The 25,547-nt window shown below is 45.6% G+C and overlaps 1 pseudogene; it reads left to right on the top strand.

The window, feature by feature from the left end:
* LOC144668146 (26S proteasome complex subunit SEM1 pseudogene) overlaps positions 1 to 17,690 on the top strand; it is a 100,357-nt pseudogene extending 82,667 nt beyond the window's left edge.
* The last annotated feature ends 7,857 nt before the right edge of the window (positions 17,691 to 25,547 follow it).

Raw genomic sequence — 25,547 nt, 5'->3', positions numbered from 1 at the left:
AATTTAACATAGACAATAAATTCTCTGTTGGGTCACCCAGGTGCACATTCCTGACATCCGATAATTATTTTAAAATGCTGGCTGCTGAAATTGGAAGTGCTTTCCAATCTACAAAATTCCTGATCAAATAGTAATTAAACTCCAATTGACCACAGACATCTTTTACATTACTGGTATTAAACTTTGTCATTCAAGATTCGCATACTGACACTCCAGAGTACAGTGGCGTGCGAGTGCTGCACAGTCAGAGGTGCTGTCTTTGGATGGATGTTAAACGCAGTCCCATCCGCGCGCTGTCACGGATGTAAAAGATCCCACGGCGTTACTTTGAAGAAGAGCAGGGGAGTTACCCTGGTGTCCTGGCCAATGTTTATCCCTCAATCAACATCAGTAAAAACACATTATTATCTGGTCATTATCACATTGCAGTTTGTGGGATCTTGCTGTGCACAACTTGGTTGCCGGGTTACCTATATTACAACGGTGCCAACACTTCAAAAGAGCGTGTCATTGGCTTTAAAGTGCTTTGGAATATCCTGAGATTGTGAAAGGCTTTCTATAAATAAAGGTCCGATTGCCGTGTCACTTAAACACTCCCCTGACTTGACACTGCTCCGCGTTCCTTCCAGGGTCTTCAGAGCCCGGCTTTCACAGAAATGCTCAGCATGGTGCCCCTCAGGGATCTCTGTCAGAGCAGAGTAGAGTCAGGGGAAGACAGGATACACCCCCCTCTTTGGAGCACTAGCTGCTATATGGCAAGTTCAAAGGCCCAGTCTTTGAATGTTAGTGAATGGATGAGTAAGTGGGCAGCTGGAAGGGTGGGTGAGGTGGGTAGGGGTAGGTGAGTAGTGTGGGCAGGGTGGGTGAGGTGGTCGGTGGGTGAGTGGGTGGTCAGGTCAGGTCTGGTTGGACTCGTAGTTGGGTTGGGTCTTGTCAAGAGAGCTAGTAAGGTCAGGAGGGTGGTCGTGTCAGGTAGGGTTGGGTCGGGAGGATAGTTGAGTTGGATTGGTGGGGCAGTCGGGGGTGTCAGGAGATAGTCAGGTGGTTGGGGGTGTATTTTGGGGATTTGGGGGGGTTAGTCAGGGGGGTCAGGAGGGTAGTCAGGGGATCAAAGGGGTGATGGAGGTCAGTTATGTAGTTACCCAGGAGTTAGAGTAGGTTTTAATCTGTTCAACATTTCCTGGGTAACAATTCAGGTGAGTAACTTGGAACTGTCCAAAGTCTCCCACTCTAGCTCAGAATTGAAGGCATTTGTGGAGGACCCCAGGGATCAGGAGAGTTGCCCATGGGAAGTTTAAACTGATTTGACACTGTCACAGGCTCAAAAGTGAACAGAATCAGCTCCAAGAGCCACACCAATGTAGCTTAGTAAATAAAGCAATAAACATCCCATAGTGTCCTTGGGAAACTTTGTGATGCAAAATAACATGGCCGTACAGAGCGGTCCCCTCAACGGAATGATCAGTTACTAACATCAGTAACACTCAGCACTCTACAAAACACAACGGATACTGGGGATCTAAAACAAAAACAGAACTGTCAGGTTGGACGTGATTCTTGGCAGGCGTTGCTCTGGCTGCCTGCCTCTCTTTCACTGCCACGCCCATGCAGTGTGCCTCTGGAGAAGGGCATGTTGGCAAGCTTGGTCATGACTGGCGGGCATTCCAGGGACAGGGGTATCCAGTGGACACTTGGCATAATTAGCTACCTTGGGATGAAAGGGCTTGTCCTGTGAGGAAATGTTCCATCAGAAAGGGCCTATAATCTCCGGACTTTAGAAGAATTAGAGGTGATCACTTTGAAATGTATAAAATTCTTAGGGCATTTGACAAGGTAGCTGCTGAGAGTCTGTTTCCCACTGGCTGGGAAACCTGGGACTAAGGGTCATAGTCTCAGGATAAGGGGTCAGCCATTTAGGATTGAAATAGGGAGAAATGTCTTCACTCCGAGCATTGTAAATGTTTGGAATTCTCTATCCCAGGAGAGCTGTGGATATTCAGTCATTGAGTCTATTCAAGACAGAAATCAATATTTTTTTGGGGGGGCACTAAGGAAAGCAAGGAATATGTGTGGGATAGAGTGGGAAAGCGGAGTTGAGGTAGAAAGTCAGTCATGATCCAGTTGAAAGGTGGAGCAGGCTTGAGGGGCCAAGTGGCCTATTCCAGCTCCTAATTCCTAGGATCTGATATTGATGTGCACCCCTTATTTAATGGTTTAGTTCCTCCCCTCTAAAAAGGAGGCACCATCGTTTGCTTTTTATTTGCTTGATGACACTGAGGGAAAATCAAAGTTTATCCGGAAATGATGGCTTTGCCTCTCTGCGCAGGCGCTGTGAGTGATCCAGCGCACGCTTTGAAAACGAGGGCAATCAGTGGGGTTAACATCAGGACAACAAGGAGAGTGAATGGCAAAAGTACAGGACATATTGAAAATCTCAGGCAGGCACACAGGGCCAATAGGCAGGGAGCTGTGGCTCAGTGGGTAGCACTGCTGCCTTCGTCAGAAGGTTGTGGGTTCAAGTCTCACTCCAGGAGTTGAGCACTAAAATCCAAGCTGACACTCCAGTGCAGTCCGGAGGGAGTGCTGCACTGTTGGAGATGCCATTTTTTGGATAAGACGTTTAAAGGAGGCTCTATCTGCTCCCCTAGGTGGATGCAAAGGATACCATTTCCCAAAGGGAACCATTTTGAAGAAGAGCGTTGATGTTATCTCTCTAGCTACCGTACTTACTCGCGTAATAGTCAATCTATTGTAAAAACAACCCCTGTCTTTTGGCCAAAAAAACTTAACTCTTTCAACATACCACCCACTCGCCTCCTCTCTCGCAGGCCGACTCTCTCCCCCTCTCGCTGACTCTCTCTCTCCTCCTCACCGCTTCCCTGCCTGACTCTTCTGCTCGCCTCCTCTCTCACAGGCCGACTCTCTCCTCCTCTTGCTGACTCTCTCTCTCTCTCTCTCTCTCTCTCCTCCTCACCGCTTCCCTGCCTGATTCTCCCACTCGTGGCTCCTTTCGTTCACTCCTTTCCTCTTATCGGCTTTGTCCTGAGCCCTCGCTCACAGCGGGCAGTTAGGAAGGAAGCGGCAAGTGGGAAAGAGCCTTGGGGAGTAGGGGAGGTCAGTTGGGTCATGCAGGCTCCATCAGCTCTGCCACAAAACAATTTTAACCCCTCGAAGATATTACTTGTGTATAAATCGACCCCTGTTTTTTGCTTAAAAATTTGGTCTCCAAAACTCAACTTTTATTCGGGTATATATGGACCTATCGTTACCTCTCCTGGGGGAGGCAGTGCCATTGTGGGAATGTCACTGAACCAGTAGCCCCGAGGCCCCGGCTAATGCTTTGGGGACAGAGGCTCGAATACCACCACACAACTAGCGGAATTTAAATTCTGTTAACTAATTAACTCAATTAATTAGTAAGTCTAGAATTGAAAGCTAGTCTCAGTAATGGTGACCATGAAACTATTATCAATTGTTGTAAAAACCCATCTGGTTCACTAATGTCCCTTTAGGGAAGGAAATATAGAAACATCGAAACTAGGAGCAGGAGTAGGCCATTCGGCCCTTCGAGTCTGCTCCGCCATTCAATATGATCGTGGCTGATCCTCTATCTCAACGCCATATTCCCGCTTTCTCTCCAAGCCCCTAATATCCAAAGATTTATCAGTTTCTTTCTTGAATATACTCAGTGACCCAGCCTCCACAGCCTTCTGTGGGAGAGAATTCCACAGGTTGACCACCCTCTGAGTGAAGAATTTTTTCCTCAGCTCAGTCCTAAGTGACCTGCCCCATATCCTGAGACTGTGGCCCCTGGTCCTAGACTCCTCAACCAGGGGAAACATCCTCTCTGCACCTAGTCTGTCTAGCCCTGTTAGAATTTTATATGTTTCAATCAGATCCCCTCTCATTCTTCTAAATTCTAATGAATACAGACCCAGTCGAACTAATCTCTCCTCATACAACAGTCCTGCCATTCCCGGTATCAGCCGAGTGAATCTTCGCTGCAGTCCCTCCAAGACAAGTATATCCTTTCTTAGGTAGGGAGACCAAAACTGCACACAGTACTCCAGGTGTGGTCTCACCAAGGCCCTGTATAACTGCAGTAAGACATTCCTACTTCTGAACTCAAATCCTCTCGTAATGAAGGCCAACATACCATTTGCCTTCCTAATTGCTTGCTGCACCTGCCTGTTTACTTTCATTGACTGGTGTACAAGGACACCCAGATCCCTTTGTACATCCACATTTCCCAATATATCACCATTTAAATAATATTCTGCCTTTCTGTTTTTCACACTGAGGTGTATAACTTCACATTTATCCATGTTATGCTGCATCTGCCAAGTGTTTGCCCACTCACTCAACTTGTGTAAATTGCCCTGAAGCCTCCTGGCATCCTCCTCACAACTCACAACCCTGCCTAGTTTTGCGTCATCAGCAAACTTGGAAATATTGCATTTGGTTTCCTCATCCAAGTAATTTATATATATTGTGAATAGCTGGGGCCCAAGCACTGATCCCTGTCGTACACCACTAGACACCGCCTACCATCCGGAAAAAGACCCATTTATTCCCACTCTCTGTTTCCGGTCTGTCAACCAATTCTCAATCTCTGCCAGTGTATTACTCCTGATCCCATGTGCTTTAATTTTGTCCACTAGCTTCTTATGTGGGACCTTATCAAAAGCCTTCTTGAAATCTATTCTACTATTACATCCTCAAAAAACTCCAGTAGATTAGTTAAGTATGAAATCTGCCATCCTTACCCATTCTGGCCTACATGTGACTCCAGACCCACAGCAATGTGATAAAAGCAAAAAACTGCGGATGCTGGAAATCCAAAACAAAAACAAAAATACCTGGAAAAACTCAGCAGGTCTGGCAGCATCTGCGGAGAGGAACACAGTTAACGTTTCGAGTCCGAATGACCCTTCAACAGAACTAAGTAAAAATAGAAGAGAGGTGAAATATAAGCTGGTTTAAGGGGGGGTGGGACAAGTAGAGCTGGATAGAGGCCAGTGATAGGTGGAGATAACCAAAAGATGTCACAGACATAAGGACAAAGAGGTGTTGAAAGTGGTGATATTATCTATGGAATGTTCTAATTAAGGGTAGAAAGCAGGACAAGCAAGGTACAGATAGCCCTAGTGGGGGTGGGGTGGGGTGAAGGAATCAAAAAAGGCTAAAAGGTAGAGATAAAACAATGGATGGAAATACATTTAAAAATAATGGAAATAGGTGGGAAAAGAAAAATCTATATAAATTATTGGAAAAAAGGGGGGGGAATCGGAAAGGGGGTGGGGATGGAGGAGAGAGTTCAAACTTTGCTCCTCTCCGCAGATGCTGCCAGACCTGCTGAGTTTTTCCAGGTATTTTTGTTTTCGTCACAGCAATGTGGTTGACTCTCAATTGCCCTCTGAAGTGACCTAGCAAGGCACTCAGTTCAGGGGCAATTAGGGATGGGCAACAAATGCTGGCCTTGCCGGCAACACCCACATCCTGTGAAAGATTAAAGGATCAAGATCACTAAAGCAGATTATCTTGTCATTCTCACAGAGCTGTTTGTGGGATCTTGCTGTGCACAAATTTGCTGCTGTGTTTCCTACATTACAACAGTAATTACACTTCAAAAGTAATTCATTGGCTGTGAAGTGCTCTGAGATGTGTTCTTCTACTTTGGACACTAGGCGTGGGACTTGGGTCTTAGACAGGCATACTCTGGTATCTGCTTAACACTTGTTTGTTGTTACTACATCAAAACAGGTTACAGAGTAGGCATGTTGCTCCTAGGCATGATCTTAACCTCTCTCTCTTTAGCCTAACACATGACTGACTGATGTCAATGATACATCATCATCCGTGTCATACATTAGCATGCCCCATCTATTAACCCTTTATACTACATAAAGCACTTTGAGATGTCCAGTCATTGTGAAAGGTGCTATATAAATGCAATTTTTTTTTCAAGGGCACATATCATACAGATACCACGAGAAAGGGAGTAGCCCCTTACCACGGCGAACATATTGCGATACCAGTCCACAGATCATCCTGCCTACCAGCAAACAGACAGACAGGCAGCATACAAAGGCTGATAGGAGACGGAACCAGTGGGAGGATATCAGAAAAGATTAATACTGATGAATGTAATAAAATATTCAAGGCAGGTGGAAGCTTCACAGACTTTTTAGTAAGTGATTTGAATCAATAGTTTTCACAGATCTGTCTGCTTCAGCTTCTGGGCTGTGCTGAGATGTTTGATCTTAAGTGGTTGAGGGGCGACAGTCAGATTCATTTCCCAACAGATATAAAAACAAAAAACTGCGGATGCTGGAAATCCAAAACAAAAACAGAAACAGAAATACCTGGAAAAACTCAGCAGGTCTGGCAGCATCGGCGGAGAAGAGCACAGTTGACGTTTCAAGTCCTCATGACCCTTCAACAGAACTAAGTAAAAATAGGAAAGGGGTGAAATATAAGCTGGTTTAAGGGTGGGTTGGGGGGCGGCGGTGGGGGGGGGGTGGGGTGCGGGTGGTGCAGGAGAAGGGGGGTGGGGGGGTTGTTGGGACTTTATTCTTTATTCTTTTAGATAATATTTGTCCTGCTCTCCACTCTTAATTAGCACATTCTTTTAGATAATATCACCACCTTCAACACCTCTTTGTTCTTTTGTCTGTGGCATCTTTTGGTTATCTCCTCCTATCACTGCTTGCTTGTCCCAACAACCGCCCCCCCCCTCCCCCCTTAAACCAGCTTATATTTCACCCCTTTCCTATTTTTACTTAGTTCTGTTGAAGGGTCATGAGGACTCGAAACGTCAACTGTGCTCTTCTCCGCCGATGCTGCCAGACCTGCTGAGTTTTTCCAGGTATTTCTGTTTCTGTTTTTGTTTTCATTTCCCAACAGTTGCTGAGTGCTGACAGGCAATTCAACTATGTGGGGCGTCACTGCTGAGCACAATTATATTCTCGCTCCCCCCCCTCCTCCACCGTCCAGTTGGGTGTGACAACCTAAATGGTTTCCCCTTGCCTTAGACATGTATCCTAAGGGTTAACAGTAGCTCTAACAGGGTGGAAGGACCAGATTAGGAGGGATCAGGAATCAAATTCTGATCAATGTGGCGTTGGGGTTACCAACTCTGCTTGGGCGTATTCCCAGAGGTTTCATCACATGACCTTCTGCATCCAGCAGCCCCTCCTCCACGCTCATCCTATTGGGCAACTGACACATCCAGCTTCGCAGAGCTGGCCAATTGGAAGGTGAGCGGACTGCTTGTTACCTGATTGGATGGTGCTTGGCTCTCAAATTATACAGTGTTTGATCCCCGCCCTCCAATTTTTTATCACGAATAAACAAACATGTTCAAAGAAAATGAAGGAAAAACACACTATTTTTGTTCCGTGGCTCCCTGTGATCTCTTCATCTGCCGGTTTTTGCTCGCAGCTGTGTCTGGAGATTAACTTTAGATTCCTGGAGACTCCAGGCCAACGCTGGGGAGTTGGCAGCCCTAGGAAGGTACCTCCTCAGAACTGTTTTATCCAGTTTAATCACACTTATGAGTTTGAGAGCATTATGTTCTGCACTTGGGTCTCCGTAATGCTCAGGAACCCAGTTACAAGTGCAAAGCCATTTTGTGTTGGTTAAACTCTTTCCTGTATTTCATTTCTGCAAATGTGGGCACAGTCACCCATTTCCTAACAAGCAATCAGGGAGATGTAAATATTGAAGAGTGACATTTTAAAATATTTATCACTCCTAGATTAATAGCAAACACAAATTTTAATATTTAATGAGAGCGGATATTTAAGACCGGCAGTCGATGGAGCAAGGAGGTACAATTCGCTCTGGGGGAAATGCTGGTCAAAATGAATTCTGGGACACAACATCTGGGAGTCATCTTTGGAGGCAGCTGCAGATGTTAATATATACTGAGTCAAGAGACATGAATACGTGGCTCCTGATTGGCTTAAAATGGACGAAATAAAGAAGTCATGTCCAGGGCTGTGTTGTAGCTAAGGAAACAGCTTTTAAAAAAAAAGCTCCTCTTGATCATTCGCTTCAGAAGCAGGGCAATGTTTTGATAACTGCAGTGGTTATATCTTCCCAGATTTCAGCACTTAGCTCTCCCAGGAATAGCTGACTGCCGCCCAACCCATTCAGTGACTTCCTATTAGATAGCTTTGATATTCTTCGAAAACCCATTATAGTTAAAAGCACAACATGGGGGATGAATCATTCTGTAGTGCATTCTGCCTGAGGGACTGTGCTTGTAGCTGACCTTTCGAGAGTAGTGGTAAGCATTCAGGTATTTCAAATATCAGTTTCTGAGACTCTTTTCCTCGAAATTCATTATTAGTTTCAAACAATGCTGAAGCCTCTTGGTGAGCACAGCCTCCAGTTAGCTAGCACAGCTTCCGCCATTGCAATTCACCTTTAAAATTCAGCTGGCTAACATTTACCGTCCAAACCAACATCACGAGCGGCAGATTATCTGGCCATTATCCCTCTGCTGCCTGTGAGATCTTGCTGTGCACAGATTTGCTGCACTTTCCCGACATTACAACAGCGACTGCACTTCAGAAAAGCATTTAATTGGCTGTAAAGTGCTTCGTGAAACAATATAAGTGCAAGTTCCCTCTCGATTTTTTTTCTGAAAATAAATGTACTTCCCCAGCAGCCTAGCGGACAAGGGTGTAAAACCAAGTCTAACAGAGCACTCTTGTCTCTTCCAGGAGGTTACAGAGTTGTGGAGGATTGGGGTAAGGGGGTAGGAAGCTTTTCTTTGTCCTTTACTCTTTCATGGGATGTGGGCATCGCTGGTAAGGTCAGCATTTGCTGTCCATCCCTAATTGCCCTTGAGCTCAGTGACTTGCTAGGCCATTTCAGAGGGCGTTTAAGAGTCAACCACATTGCTGTGGGCCTGGAGTCACATGTAGGCCAGACCCAGGTAAGGACGGCAGATTTCCTTCCTTAAAGGGCACGAGTGAACCAGATGGATTTTTTACAACAATCATTGACAGTTTCCTGGTCAGCATTACTGAGACTAGCTTTATTTTTAATTCCCGGTTTACTTATCGAATCGCTCACCATGAGAAATGCTCCCTCGCTTTGTTATTTTTGTGTGCAGCCACTGGGCGGTACGTTTCAGGTCTCTGCGCGACTGCGCACCCATGCCGCTCAGAGGGGACATTGATCAGTTTTGTACATATGTTATAATGTCCTGACTTTGATCCTCAGCCTGTGCTAAGCTAACTGAGTTTACCTGTTACACCTCTTTCCGCTTCTGAGGAAAGGTCATCGACCTGAAGCCTTCGCTCCTTTTCTCCCTCCACCCATGCCGCCCGACATGCTGAGCATCTCCGGCATTTGGTTTATTTTTAAAATTCCAGCACCCGCAGTATTTTGCTGTTGAACGTCAGGTTTATCTGTAGGGGTGTTACAGTTGGCATTCCGCTCCCCAGGCTGGAGAAACGATTGAGAAATGGAGAAGGATGCTTGATTTGAGCTGAGAGAATTGCTGATCAGATAACAAGTTTTCTCTTGCAAGTGGAAACACAAGAGAAATGTTAGAAGAGCTCCTGAGATTTTGGAGCTGAATTGACACTTCCATATAATATAAACAGTGTTACTGACACTCTACCCAGAGCCCAACAGAAAGGCCTGCGTTTATATAAGCAGAAATTTCCTTCTCTGGACACCCACCTGGATGCAGATCAACGTGTCCTAGTGACCCCCTGATGTCTCACCCAGAAAAGCTTTCACATATGCATCAGCCTATTTGACTGTGAAAGGCTTCGCAGCCAGATCTGACAACCTCGTGCTCCCTGTTTGGTCATCATTCAGGATTGTTTGAAGCTCTACTTTACAGGCTGTTCCCAGGGACGCACACCGAGATAAACATCAACTGCTGCTGGAGGACCATCAACTTGGTGAAAGATGAATATTGGGCTGCCCTAAACTTGCTGGTCTTACAATGCAAAGAGCTGTTCAATGATTGTGCGTTGCAGACTGGCACATTCCAAGGTCCAGGACTATGTGCTGAGGGACGCGCTAAAGCTTGGGGCAGCCACCGCAAAGGCGCAATGGGGAAAGGTCACTGTCTAAATCCCTCCCAGCATAGAATACCGAGGGGCTGGAACCATTGCAAAACCCCTGGGCCTGGTATCACCAGAGAATGGTTGACATGAAATGTAAATGTACATTGCAAATATAAACTGTAATGACAAGTGTAGTGAGGCACCTGACATACAATACTGAAAGAAACTGACCTGTATGCTTTTTGTAATGCCAAATTTGAACTGTTTTGTAATGTATCTTTCCAAATGTTATGAATGAAGTATATTTTTGGGAAAAGAAACTAATTCAGCGTTGCTTGGAGTCGGTGAGGATGCTTTCAGTCTTGGCTGTGATGCCCCGCATGGTCAAATAGCTCACCCCCACTCATAACCTGTGCTCACACCTGAAAAATAGACTCTCGGGTTACGGGTGGCCAGAGGCTACCTGACCACCATGACTTGGTATCTTCAGGAGAAAAGGGATTAGTTTTGAGAGGAAAACAGAGAGGAAATCTTGCTGGGATTGGAACTCTGTTGGATGTTCTGTGTGTTCAGCGGGAGTTGGCGTCAGAGGGGGATTTACTTTCTGGTAGGACAAAATGAAGTTTAATTTAGGCATTAGAATCTGATATTTACATTTATATCATTCATATACAGTTGTAAAGCATGTAATAAACATTCAAATTACAGGGATCTTACAGTCTTTGAAATTTGAATTGAACTCGAATTGGAACCAGTCACATTAGTCAGCTTGCTGGGAGATATGATACATATAATATTGATTAAGGTCACTGCCCATAAACAATTGAGTGTAAGGGGCTGGTTTGAAGAGGAAATCAATAGACCAATGAGCAGTCTGCAACCAACCATCCTGTATAAAATGGATTTTAAAAATCACATTGCTGCTTTGGCTATTTTTAGCTCACAGGAAGACACAAGATAGGGTTGGAATGGGAAGGCCCTTCTGCCCATTTTACCCTGTCCTTCCAGAATACTGATCATCCCAGGACTTAAAGGGTTAAAATATTAGGACTTGTTGAACAAACTTGGTTTGCAATACCTCGAATGTAGGAGATCCAGGAGTGTTCTAACCAAGGTTTTAAAAATGTTGAAAGGATTCGATAGGGTAGATACAGAAAAACTATTGCCTCCGAATCATAGAAAGGTTACAGCACACATGGCCATTCAGCCCATCTCTCCGTGCTAGCTCTCTGCAAGAGAGAGCAACTCAGCTAGCCCCACTCCTCTGCCTTTTCCCCGTAGCCAGTATTTTATTCTCTTCAGATAATTATTCAATTCCTTTCTAAAAGCCACAATTGAACCCACCTCCACCACCCTCTCAGGGAGTGCATTCCAGCTTCTAACCACCTACCGAGTAAAAATGTTATTCCTCTCTGGTGGAGAGTTCCAGAACAAGGGGTTACAATCTTGAGCTCAGAATGAGGTCACTTATGAGGGAAATCAGGAAGAACTGTATCACACAGAGGATGATAACAATCTGGCATTCTCTCCCCTAAAATGTTGACGATACTGGGGCTAGGTTGAAAGTTTCAAGATGGTAGATTTTTGTTGGGTAAGGATATCAAGGGATATGGAATTAAATGGAGCGGAGGGACAGATCAGCCATGATCCCATTGAATGGTGGAGCAGGCTCGAGGGGCTGAATGGCCTTGTCCTGTTCCTGATATTCCTATATTCCTGATTGCAACATTTGTCTGTTTTATTTGAATTCTGGTGCCCTAACTCTGCTTAGCAACCAGTTTGAGCTGTGATGATCCTTTTTGTAAGGTACAGTAATTGTCCCTGGCATCTGTCCTAAACTTGCTATGGAGTGCCCTTCAGCTGCAGAGAGAATAATAGACGTTATATCACAATATAACTGCGGAATATCAATGGTTTATAAAAAGAGCAATAGATAGCCACAATCAATTATGAGCTGTGGCCAAGGGCTTTATACAGAGAACAACCAGCATGTGGGAGTGGTTGTGAGGCAGTGATTAGATTGAGGGATTCTTGTGGATTATATAACTGGGAGTGCTTAAATCTGAAGGATTCAAATAGCATCCCTAAACACTGAGATCAGTTTATTGGAATATATCCTGCATCTCTGATTCATTTAATGTATGTTTCAGAGGCGAGTGTGGTTAATCATTTTGACCCCTGTATTTAGCCTCTGATTTTCAGTGCATGAATGAGTGCACGCACATAATGGGACTGCAATACTATTATAGTGGGGTTATCAAGAAACCTGCTAAAGCCAGCACCAAAAGCTGAATTAGAGCAGGTAATGTTGGCCCAGGTTACCGCTTGTGACTGCTACGCAATAGCCCAGAAATTCCTTGAGGATGTGTTCCAGGAAATTAGCCTAGGATAACCTCTGATGCTCTAATGCCACTGGAGTATGTCAGGCCAAGGGGAGACGACCTCACTCAAACAAGACTCCCTGCCCCAAACTCTCACAAAATGCAGCCTATGCCAGGTTGGCGTTGGTGCTGACCCATGAAACACAAACTAAAGGGGCGGCATTAAAGTTAAATGTTTTGAGGTTGCGGGGTCATAACCCAGGCACCTCTACCACAAAGTGGGGACCACAAACTCCATTCAGGAGGCTGTGAGTCTACCAAAGATCAACCAACCTCCTCCCTGATGAGACGAGAGGGAGAAGCAAAGTGGGGTCCTGAGCCTGGCCTCACTCCCCCGCCTCACCAGACTTGTATGAAGAGGCATGGCTCCAGCCCCTACAAAGCTCTGCAGGAAATACCAGCCAAGGCCAGAACCTGTGTAATATAAAAGCAAAATACTGCGGATGCTGGAAATCTGAAACAAAAACAGAAAATGCTGGAAAAACTCAGCAGGTCTGACAGCATCCGCGGAGAGAAAAACAGATTTCACGTTTTGAGTCCGTATGACCCTTCTTCAGATCCACAGAGAAGTAGAAATGTGATGAAATTTATACTGTTTAACGGGGGTGGAGCAGGTGAAGCTGGTTAGAAGACCAACGATAAGTGGAGGCAAAGGAGACATTGACAAAAACAAAAATACCTGGAAAAACTCAGCAGCTCTGACAGCATCTGCGGAGAGGAACACAGTTAACGTTTCGAGTCCGTATGACTCTTCATCAGAACTAAGGAAAAATAGAAAAGAGGTGAAATATAAGCTGGTTTAAGGGGGGGTGGGACAGGTAGAGCTGGATAGAGGGCCGGTGATAGGTGGAGATAGCCAAAAGATGTCATAGACAAAAGGACAAAGAGGTGTTGATGGTGGTGATATTATCTAAGAAATGTGCTAATGGTAACATACAGGGTAGAAAGCAGGACGAGCAAGGGACAGATAGCCCTAGTGGGGGTGGGGTGGGGGGAAGGGATTGAAATAGGCTAAAAGGTAGAGATAAAACAATGGATGGAAATACACTTAAAAATAATGGAAGTAGGTAGGAAAAGAAAAATCTATATAAATTATTGGAAAACGGGGGATTGGAAAGGGGGTGGGGATGGAGGAGAGAGTTCATGGTCTAAAGTTGTTGAACTCAATATTCAGTCCGGAAGGCTGTAAAGTGCCTAGTCGGAAGATGAGGTGCTGTTCCTCCAGTTTGCATTGAGCTTCACTGGAACAATGCAGCAGGTCAAGGACGGACATGTGGGCATGAGAGCAGGGTGGAGTGTTGAAATGGCAAGCGACAGGGAGGTCTGGGTCATGCTTGCAGACAGACCGAAGGTGTTCCACAAAGCGGTCACCCAGTCTGCGTTTAGTCTCCCCCATGTACAGGAGATCCAGCTTCACCTACTCCACCCCCCCTTAAACAGTACAAACTTCATCACATTTCTACTTCTCTGTAGCTCTAAAGAAGAGTCATACGGACTCGAAGCATCAACTTTGTTTCTCTCTCCACAGAAGCTGTCAGACCTGCTGAGCTTTTCCAGCCCTTTCCATTTTCCCTTCAGGATCTGCCCTGTCTGACTCCCAACCAATTTGCCGATCCTTCTGCTGTAGTTGTGGCGGGAGAGTCCATGGGGAGGGTTGAGGAACTGTCCACCTCCTCTTCTCTTCCCCAGTGAAGATATAACCAGGCACAGCTTCAATGCTGTCCATATTTAAAATGTTGTTGAGGCTTGCCTGCTAATAATGGCCTGTTGTCTGAGATACTCAGAAGGCATTTTGACTTGTGAGGCATTTTGGGACATGCTGCGGATGTGAAAGGTGCTATATCAATGCAACTTCTAATTCCCACGGCTTTGCTCTATAAAAATAGCTTGAAAGTTTGAGTTGATGATGTGAGGATTAAATGTGATGCTCATTCAACAATTCACAAAGTAAATGTTGGCTTCAGTCGAATAGACTCAAATAGAACCAGAACATTGACACTGGGGTTGAGTGAGTGGGACTGTCTCCTGTCTTTCCAGCTGGCACTGTTGCTAATGTACTGTCCCCAGTCACTTTGTCTTGTTCAGTCACAATTTTCTTTCAGCTAATTAGATTGTTTAAAAGCAGTCTGTGACTCTCTCAGCTGTGAAATGTGCTGTGAGAATGCTTTCCCTTGCAAGGGTCAGCTCCAAGGTTCGTGGATAACAGCAACACAAACAGAGGGCTCTGGTGATAAAATATACGAGTTAGACACCAGCGAGTGCTGTCACCTGCTGGGACTGGCTACATAGGATTACACAGGAGATACAGGGCAGAAAAAGGCCACTCCGTCCACGCTGGTGTTTTTAAAAATGTATTCTTCCACGGAACGTCGCCATCCCCGGCAAAGGCCAGCGTTTGTTGCCCATCCCTAATTGCCCTTGAACTGAGTGACTTGCTAGGCCATTTCCGAGGGAAGTTAAGAGTCAACCTCATTGCTGTGGGTCTGGAGTCACATATAGACCAGACTGGATAAGGATGGCAGATTTCCTTCCCTGAACCAGATGGGTTTTTACGACAATCGATGATGGTTTCAGGGCACCGTCACTGAGACTAGCTTTATGTGCTTGATGTGCGATTTGTTGAGCAAAGTTTAAATTCCACCAGCTGCCTTGATGGGATGAGAACCCACCTACCCAGAGCATTAGCCTCCGGATCACTAGTCCAGTTAAAGCCACCATCCCCCCGCTCGAGCCTCCTTTCATCTCTTCTCATATACGTTCACCTTTATAACCCTCAATTCCCTCCTCCCGTATTCTTGCCTTGTCACAGGCCCCCGGAGGATAGGCTGAGAATGGATCCTTTAAGGAAGGACGAGGCAGTTTGTTGGATGATCAGCAGTAATGCTTCATAGGTAATCAAGATCTCCTGAAACATTCACCTGAGGGCCTGATACCTTTTGTAAGAATTCTGGAAATTGACTGCAAAGCTTTTCCTTCTTAGGCTCTCTCAGGTACCTGCAAAAAAAAAAATGCCATGGCCCTTATTTCGAAGAAGGGTGGGGGGTGGGGGTTCTTCCCGGTGTCCTGCCCAGCATTTATCCCTCAATCAACATCGCTGAAACGGATTATCTGGTCATTATCACATTGCTGTTTGTGGGATCTTGCTGTGCACAAATTGTTTCCCATTAAGGTTGTGAAAGGCACTATACAGATGCAATCTCTTTCTTTGGCCATTTGGAAGACCAAATGTGATGTGATTCACTTTTGAGTTTTTGGTTCATTCACAAAGTTTGTTCAGTTATCATTGAAGTAATACAACCTGAGACAAATCAGGGGCGAGACTAATAATCCAGTCTCTCCATGGCAACCAGTAGAATTCTTGGTGTACAATTTAACTGCAGGTGGACCAAGAGGAGGCGACACTAACTGATACCCTCGTTGGAATATGTACAACAGCGGCTGTCAAGATTGAGGTGGAGTGTGATGCATTGCATGGTTGAATATCCTGTAGACACTGACCAGCTGATACTGATCACTGGTAAATGATACCCTCGTTGGAATATGTACAACAGCGGCTGTCAAGATTGAGGTGGAGTGTGATGCATTGCATGGTTGAATATCCTGTAGACACTGACCAGCTGGGCTAACTCGTCAAGAATGGCCACAGTTGGATGGTGTACTGGAGGGCGGTGACAGAATCCATCCAGTATAAATCAACAGCTTCAGGAGAAGAGGCAAATGGAAGTTAAAATGAGTAAAGGAGTGGAAGCCACAATGGTGCAGTTATAGGGAGATGGTTGCTCAGTGGTAATGTCACTGGACTAGTATTCCAGGGACCCAGGCTAATACCCTAGGGACATTCAAATCCCACCACAGCAGCTGGTGGAATTGAACTTAAATTAATAAAATCTGGAATTAAAAGCTAGTCTCAATAATGGCGACCATGAAACTATCATTGATTGTTGTAAGAACCCATCTGGTTCACTAATGTCCTTTAGGGAAGGAAATCTGCCATCCTTACCTGGACTGGTCTGGCCTACATGTAACCCACTCTTAAGTGCCTGTTGTATGAGGGTCTGGCACATAAAGGGTTAACGTGGGGCTTAATACAGTACCGCCCACACAGTATGTAAGAGAACACATGATCTGCACCTAGGGGTCAGTGTAGTGTTGGACAGAGCTGTGTGTAGAAGCAAGCATGGAGATAGCTCCTCGCTTGGACCTTAACTGTACCAATGTATATAGTTTCTAGCAGTTAATAAATACTTACTGTTGGCCAACCTAAGACTACGAATACCTTAACAAGACCGACTGAACTACACCCAACACCTTACAACATGGAAATCTCAGCAGGTCTGGCAGCATCGGCGGAGAAGAGCAAAGTTGACGTTTCGAGTCCTCGTCACGAGGACTCGAAACATCAACTTTGCTCTTCTCCGCCGATGCTGCCAGACCTGCTGAGTTTTTCCAGGTATTTCTGTTTTTGTTTTGGATTTCCAGCATCCGCAGTTTTTAGTTTTTACCTTACAACATGGTGACAGCAAATTGAACAACTCAAACCTCGCAGGGATTGCGAAAGAAAATTAATATCCTGGAAAGCTGAAGGAAAAACCTAAGAAGCTTTCTGACCTGCAGAAAAGCTCAAGAAGCGAAAATGCAGAAGGAAATTGCCAGAGAAAAGCTCCAAAGAAGCTTGAATCCCTCACTGCCAGAGAAGACTCCACTGAATCCCCTGGAAGTCCAACTTCAATTCCCGAAGCCCGAAGTGTGCAGAGTCAGCAGACCTAGCAGGCATGAGCTAAAACCTATACATTCCTGGACAACAGCAAGTCCAGAAAAAAGTTAAACACTGCAGTGGTCAGAAATTGCTGTTTAAGTCACAGAGCAAGAAATCCGATTCCTGTGTCGGTGCCCGAACGCAATGGTGGCCGAACTTGCTCTGAACAAAAATAAAAAAGAAAAATTAATCACAACTGAGCAGGCAGCTTAAAAAAAAACCCAGCCAAAGGTGGAATTTGATGCTTCCAAGGTGGGGAAGAGCCTGATCAGTCAATCCAAACAGGAGTCCGCCAAAAACCATTGTCGGCGAAGAAGGTGTCTGTAGACCTGGGCCTGTTGGAGGAGGATGAGGAGTTCGCGGGGTTTCCAGGCTGAAGGCTGGACTGGTTTAGATTAGACAAAGGTGCCCATTGTCTGGGAAGAGAACTGGGATGACGACAATGGAGAGGACGGTTTTTCTAACCAGTTAAGAGCCGAATTAGAAAAATTTGGATACGAGATGGAAACCTCATAGCTGGCGAGATGGGGCACGATGTGAATACCTGGAAGATGTGGAATGAGGAATTTTGTGTAAATGTGTTAAGTGCTATTGTGACGCACCAACACTGGAAGCAAGATGCAGTGGGGAACAAAATGTAACTCAGCATCCTGTTGCCAAGGAGGACGCCATTCTTTTTAGCGAATATTCCTTTTTTTATTTTCATAATAAATTGCTTTGAAATGTTAAAAAAGAACCCAGCGAGCGCACGGCGGCGCCATCTTGGATATTCGGAAACCTCTTGAAGCTGAACCCGCAATTTAAAAATTTTAACCGCATCTCCAAACAGGAACAACAATTTTGTGCATTTATATGGCACCTTTAATGTAGTAAAACGTTCCACTGTGCTTCACGGGAAGTGATGCTGCTTGAGAGATAAATATATGGGACAGAATTGTGCCCTTGGCGTGTGGGATTGGCGGGGGGGAGGTCAGGAAGCCTGCGATTGACGGCGTGCCGTGGATTTCACACGGGAAGGCCAATTAAGGCCCGCCCAGCGTGATATGCGAGCGGCAGTGCTGAGCGCTGCCTGTGCTGGGGTGGGGGAAGGAGGGCAAGCAGGCCTAGCACGAACTCTGCGCCTGCGCGCAAGGGAGCGCTGAATAATCTCCCCGAGGCACGGAGCTTCCTCAGGAAGATGAAGAGATATTTTTTTTAAAATAATAAAGGGCAGAAAAGTGTAATGAAACACGTGGCCTCGTGTGCCTCTGTCACATGAGCTGGGGCGCGTTTTCAATTAAAAAGTAAAGTTTTTATTTTATTTTTATTTGCTTTTGGAAACCCTCATCCTCGCCCGTGGATGAGGTTTCCAAAAAAAAAATGCAAAGGCCACTTGGCCTTTTCGCCTGCCCGTCAACCGTTAGGTTGAACAGACAGTGTAAAATTAACGTCAATTGATAACTTAATGGCCGTAATAGGCCTTTTAATTGGCGGCGAGCGGGTTACCGGCTCTGGCATGCACCCACCAACCGAACTATCGTGCGACTGTGCATTAATGTTGGCACGCTCGGCCGATATCCTCAGGCATCATTTCATGCTCTGTCGGGCTGGGTGCCCGCCCGCTGAGCTAAAAATTCCAGCCATAGAATTACGCAGAATATACAGTACAGAAACACGCCATTCAGACCAGCTCCTCTATCGATGTTTATGCTCCACATCAGTCTCCTTCTATAACTCCCTCTATCAGTGTTTACTTCAATTCCATTCCCATTCACATGTTTATCCATCTCACCCTTAAATGTATCCATACTGTTCACCTCAAACACTCCCTGGGGTAGTAAGTCCCACCACTCTCTGGGTAAATAAGTTTCTCCTGAATTCCCTATTGGGTTTATTAGCGATCAGGGTGGCCCCTAGACTTGCAAAATCTTTGGCTGATAATGCTCGTCTGTTGCCTCCATTGAACCAGGCTCCCTCCCCCTCCCCCGATCGTAATCATCTCTAGTCCCCAACCCACCTCACACCACTTACCTGACCGCAGGGGACCATTCCCATCAGGCCCTGACATCCAGATTGAAGTTCTGTCTGTCCAGCCAGGCAGAGATTCCTGCCAGTTGTGGGCAGGAGTCCAATCCAGAATATAAAATAGAGGCAGTATAACAGAGACAATATAAATTAAAGGGTACAATTCTAAAGGGGGCGGAGGAGCAGAGGGACCTGGGTATATATGTGCATAAGCCATTGAAGGTGGCCGGAGAGATTGTGGGAGCGGTTGATGAAGCAAACAGTACCCTGGGCTTTATAAATAGGGGCATAGAGTAAAAGAGCAGGGAGGTTATGTTGAACTTGTTCAGCCTCAGCTGGAGTACTGTGTCCAGTTCTGGGCACCACACTTTCGGAAGGATGTGAAGGCACTGGAGAGATTGCAGAAAAGATTCATGAGAATGGTTCCAGGGATGGGAAACTTCAGTTATAAGGATAGATTGGAGTGGTTGGGACTGTTTTTCTTGAAGAGAAGGCTGAGAGGAGATTTGATACAGGAATTCGAATTCATAAGGGGCCTAGACAGAGTAGATAGGGAGAAACTGTTCCCACTCGTGAAAGGATCGAGAACCAGAGGGCTCAGATTTAAAATAATTGGCAAAAGAAGCTAAAGCGATATGACAAAAAAATGTATTCACATAACGAGTGGTTACGGTCTGGAATGCACTGCCTGAGAGTGTGGTGGAGGCAGGTTCAATCGAGGCTTTCAAAAGGGAATCAGGTTGTTATCTGAAAAGGAAGAATGTGCAGGGTTACAGGGAGAAGGCAGGAGAATGGCACTTAGTGAATTGCTCATTCAGAGAGTCGGCGCAGACACGATGGGCTGAATGGCCTCCTTCTGCACTGTAACAATTCTGCGAATATTGAAAAGTGGCCTGGTTATCAAATCTCTCTGGGCCTCAGCCGGTAAATCTGTCCCTGGCACAGGGCGATCCCATCCTAGCTGAAAGCTGGAGCCTCTGAGTGTGGGTTGGGGTGGGGATAGGCTGCAATACGCCTCAGGTTGTGAATTCACCACATGACCTCCCTCCTCCAATCACCCTGCTCCACCCTGCCCCACACTCTCGCCATTGGTCACCCACCATATCCATCCTGGTGCATCCCGCCAATCGGAGGCCAAGCAGAGTCTTCATTACCTGATTGGATGATTTTGGGCTGTCAGTCTATTTTTATACCTAATAAAGCGGTTCAAAGAAATTTTTTTTTTTTAAAAACCATCCCAATTTTTCTCCCAGATTTTCGCTCCCAGCCGCTTCCTGCCGTAACCTCAAATTCCTGGAGACTCCAGGGCAATCCTGGAGAGTTGGCAACCCAAGACACATCTCAGTAGTTTGTCCATCTTTAGTCAGTCACCTGAAGAGTGACCACAGACGAGGGGTCCAAGAGACACCCGAATTCCTGAGAGCGAAAACCCAGCAAGAACCAATTCCTTCAGGAGATAGACGCTGACAAAAACACAGTTATATTGCACCTAGAAGTAACAATTTAATCTGATAAGCTTTGTGTAGCTTATTTTGTACAGCGGTTTTTTTTTTTGGATTAGATTCAATTGCTGAACAGAATGGGTTGTGGGATGGAGATTTTACAAGTTGATAGTCCTTAATCTGCAGTTCAGAACAAAACCCTGATACAGGCAAGTTGGCAATGAGCTTATCAACATTGGTCTGTAATTGGTTAATCTACAGGCTGATTGTTAGCGAGGTGTCAGCTGTGGCTCAGTTCATAGCACCCTCGCCTTTGAATCAGAAGGTTGTGGGTTCATGTCCCGCTCCCGGAAACCAAGAACTGTGAATGTACTCGAAAGAGTTACAATCTCTGACTGTTGATAACTTGAAAGAGTTACAGGCTGATTGTAACGAGGTGTCAGCTGTGGCTCAGTTCATAGCACCCTCGCCTTTGAATCAGAAGGTTGTGAGTTCATGTCCCACTCCCGGAAACCAAGAACTGTGATTGTACTTGAAAGAGTTGCAATCTGTGGCTGTTGATAACTCGAAAGAATTTTTTTACAGGCTGATTGTTGGAGGTGTCAGCTGTGGCTCAGTTCATAGCACCCTCGCCTTTGAATCAGAAGGTTGTGGGTTCATGTCCCACTCCCGGAAATCAAGAACTGTGAATGTCGAAAGAGTTACATGCGATCTGTTGATAACTCGAAAGAGTTACAGGCTGATTGTTATGGGGTTCTTGGGTAACTTCTTTCTAGGTTTGTCACATCTTGAGCTAAATGTTTGTGATCTAATCTGAAACCAGGCCCTGCATCTCAAATATTGGCAACATCGTCAGCTCTTGAGTAGGATGGATGGATTGATGGATTGATGGCCAACTCTCATTGCGCATTGGGAGGTGTCAACACATGACCACATTCCTCATACTGCCTTGCCCACCCCCCCACCCCACAATTCCATCATTGGCTGCCCAGCATGTTTTTCACAAGGCCCCACCTTCCCTAAGGCCAATCAGAAAGTGAACAGACTCTTCATTAGCTGATTGGATGATTCTTGAATGTTAATAAGTAGCCCTTTTCCCTACATCTGATTCTTGTAGCTGACAAACAAAAGCATCCAAAGAATCTTCTTCAAAACCACAATTTTTATGAATGCCCCTTTGATTTTTTCCCTCCTGGGTTTTACTCACAGCTCTGTCTTGGGGCTGAATCTTTAAATCCTGGAGAGTTGACAACCATATGATTATACGCAAAAGTGGAGCATCACACTTAACCCATCGTGTGAAGTACCCTTTAAGCTGTTTAATTGGCAACTCTGATTGGATGTCTCCCTGAGGGACTTATCATGCGACTCCCTGTCACGGACTGCCCGGCCCCATTCTCCTGCCATTGGTCGCCTGACATGTCCATCCTCGCGACGCCCAGCCTTCCCACAGCCAATCAGAAAGCAAACAGATTCCTTGTTGTCCAATCGGATGATCCTTGACTCTCAGTCAAGCAGCCTTCACTCCATTCATTGCCAATATTTTTTATAATTAATACCCAATGAAATGAAAACAATTTTTTGTCTTGTATTTATATGGCGCTTTTCACAACATCCCAAAGCATTTTACAGCCAATGAAGTATTGTCATTGTTATGTAGGAAACATGGCAGCCCAATTTGTGCACAGCAAGCTCCCATAAACAGCACAATAACCAGATAACTTCTCCACCTTTCCTTGAAAAGATGCCATGGTATCTTTTACATCTACTTGAGGGGACAGAGTTTAATAGCTCATCTGAAAGACAGCACCTCCAACACTCTCTTTGTATGCACCAGAGCGTCAGCCTAGATTTTTGTGCTCTTATCTCCAGAGTGTGACTTGAACTCCCAACTCAGAGGAGGGAGTCCTACCCACTGAGCCACAGCTGACACATGTTTTTTTTGATGCTCAGTGATTCTTTTCTCCCAGGTTTTTTTTGGCTCGCAGCTGTGTCCTGGAGATTAATCTCCAATTTTTGGGCGCTCCAGGGCAGTCCTAGAGGATTGGCAACCCCTACTTGGTGGAAGGGTTTAAGCAGAGATGGAGAGTCGGAATATTGGCTCTCACTGAAAGGGTTGGACCTCCCAGCGGACGGTTTACACTTGGCCACAGGAGGGCAGCCTTAGGAGGATTGCACAACACCATTACAGGCCAACGATCCAAATGCTGGGAAAAAAGCAGATGAGATAATCTGCCACACAAACATCCTGTAAAACAGAATCATCCCCGCCCCCCGCCGCTGTTTCATTGCTGAGATGGGCCATGCACTTCAGTAAAAGCTGTCTTTTGTGAGAGGGTGGTGTCAGCCAATCTGGACATTTTAAACACAACAGCTGTACAGCAGGGTTGCCAACTCCAGTTGGATGCATTTCTGGAGTTTGCATCATGTGACTTCCTACCACTAACTGCCCTACCCAGTCAAGCAGCCAATCTCCAATATTTTTGTAAATAATGCATAAAAGCGTTCAAGGGAGACGGAACAATCACGATCTTTTTAATGTTCCTATGTTTGTTTTCTCCCGGGTCTTTAACTTGTCGCAGAGTTTAATCTTAAATTCCTGGAGACTCCCAGGGCAATCCTGGAGGGTTGGCAACCCCCACATTCTCAAATGTTCAAAATGACAACTTTCACAAGAGAAAAGGATACCTTTTTCTGTCTATTTTAAAAGACTTCACAGGTTAAACGCTCTGTGCAACAAGGACTTTCCAGAGGACAAGGGTTAGACTTGTCTATGTCAGTGAGGTTAAGGAGGAGACACAGGGTCAACCAATAGGGAAGTGTCCTGCAAGGCCACTCAAGCATTGAAATCCCTGGTAGGTCAAGAGGTGAGAGCACGAGGGCAAGCAAGAGGGGGAAATTAAGAGCCTAAATAAAGGGGAGAAAGGATTGAGGACTCCCCCTACTCGCAAACTGGATGACTGCATCATGATGGACTGTGTGCCTTAGTATTGCCTGATAAATACACAAAACGCTAAAACAACTCACAAAGACTTCTTCAGCAACACCTCCAAAACCTGCAACCTCCATCGCCCAGAAGGACAAGGGCAGGGGGTGCATGGGAACGCCACCACCTGCAAGTTCCCCTCCGAGCCACTCACCATCCTGACTTGGAAATATATCGCCGTTCCTTCACTGTCGCTGGGTCGAAATCCTGGAACTCCCTCCCTAACTGCACTGTGGGTGTACCTACACCACAGGGACTGCAGCGGTTCAAGAAGGCAGCTCACCACCACCTTCTCAAGGACAATTAGGGATGGGCAATAAATACCAGCAATGCCCTGGCACCATGAATGTGTTTTTTTTAATATAGTAGCACCACAGGGTATCGGCCTGATTTTTTTATAAACAGGCTTCATATAATAGATGTTTAGCAGTACAAGAACTAAATCTGTTTGCTTTTCATAATAAGCAATTCTTCTCCTGTTGTACAATGCTGTGCAGGAGAGAGACATCACTCACTGTCACGTGCTGAGGCTACTGGGTCAGATTTATGGCAGATGCTCAGATTAATGAGATCAGCTCGAGATCCTGGTGCACTCTACAAAAACAACTGACCATCACAGCTGTTAGAACAATCCCGCACAAGGCTATTCAGATGGTAGCATTGTCATTCTAACTGTTTCAAGATTTCTCCTTTCCGGGAGAGGGAAGTGGTAACATTTTACTGTTCTCTGATTCTCTCCTGAGGGTGTCGGCTGACACTGGGCTATGGCTCCCCTCTCACTGCCTTGCTCAAATGGTCTTATTTCATGGGTAAGCCTAGACCTTAGAGTGTTGGCAACTCTTCTTATATGGCAACCCAAGCCAACCTTCACTCCCAATAAAAAGAAAGAACTTCACAGAATCACAGAATCACAGAGTGCAGAAGAGGCCATTCAGCCCATCGTGTCCGTGCCAGCTCTCTGCAAGAGCAAATCAGCTAGAAGTTAGGCAGTGGCCTAGTGGTATTGTCACTAGACAAGTAACCAGAGACCCAGGGTAATGCTCTGGTGGGACTGGGGTTCAAATCTCACCATGGCAGCTGGTGCAATTTGAATTCAATCAAAACAAATCTGGAATTAAAGTCCAATGATGACCATAAAACCATAGTCAATTGGCCTTCTGCTGTTGTTACCTGGTCTGGCCTACATGTGATTAGGGATGGGCAATAAATGCTGGCCTAGCCAGTGATGCTCATGTCCCATGAATGGATAATAAAAAGCTAGTCCCACTCCTCTACCCTTTCCCAGTAGCCCTGCAAATATTTTCTCTTCAAGTAACTATTCAGTTGCCTTTACCACAATCTCAGGCAGTGCCTTCTGGGCCCGAACCATTCGCTGCGTAAAAAAGATCTTCCTCAGGTCGGTTTTGCTTTTTTTGCTAATCACCTTAAATCGGAGTCCTCTGGTTTTTGACCTTTGTGCCAATAGGAAAAGCTTCTCCCTATCTACCCTGTCTAGATCCTCCCCCTCATTATTTTAAATATCAAATCCCATCCTCCAATGAAATTCCAAAGACAATTGATATGAGTGAATCATGAACCTGAATCCACATGCAAACACATGGCACAGAATGTCACTATTCCACTGCACAGCCTAACGCTGTTCTGCTTAACGTTTCTCCATATCTCACACCTCCCTACCTCTGAAACCTCCTCCAGTCCTACAACCTTCCTGGATCTCTGTGTTCCTCCAACTCTGACCTCTTGGCGCACCCCCAAATTTAATTGCTCCACCATTAAGGACCGTACCTTCAGCCACCTGGGTCCTAAGCTCTGGAATTCCCTCCCTAAGCCTCGCTAATTCTCTCCTCCTTTAAGGTCCTCATCAAAAACTAAAGCTTGGGCCAAGCTTTTGACTGCCTGTCCTAATATCTCCTTATGTGCCTTGATGTCAAAATTTAGCGT

This window comes from Cetorhinus maximus, chromosome 26 (assembly GCF_964194155.1).
Source record: "Cetorhinus maximus chromosome 26, sCetMax3.hap1.1, whole genome shotgun sequence".
Classification (NCBI taxonomy): domain Eukaryota; kingdom Metazoa; phylum Chordata; class Chondrichthyes; order Lamniformes; family Cetorhinidae; genus Cetorhinus; species Cetorhinus maximus.
The sequence above is the reverse complement of the archived record's forward strand: the minus strand, read 5'-3'. Positions and strand labels throughout refer to the sequence as shown.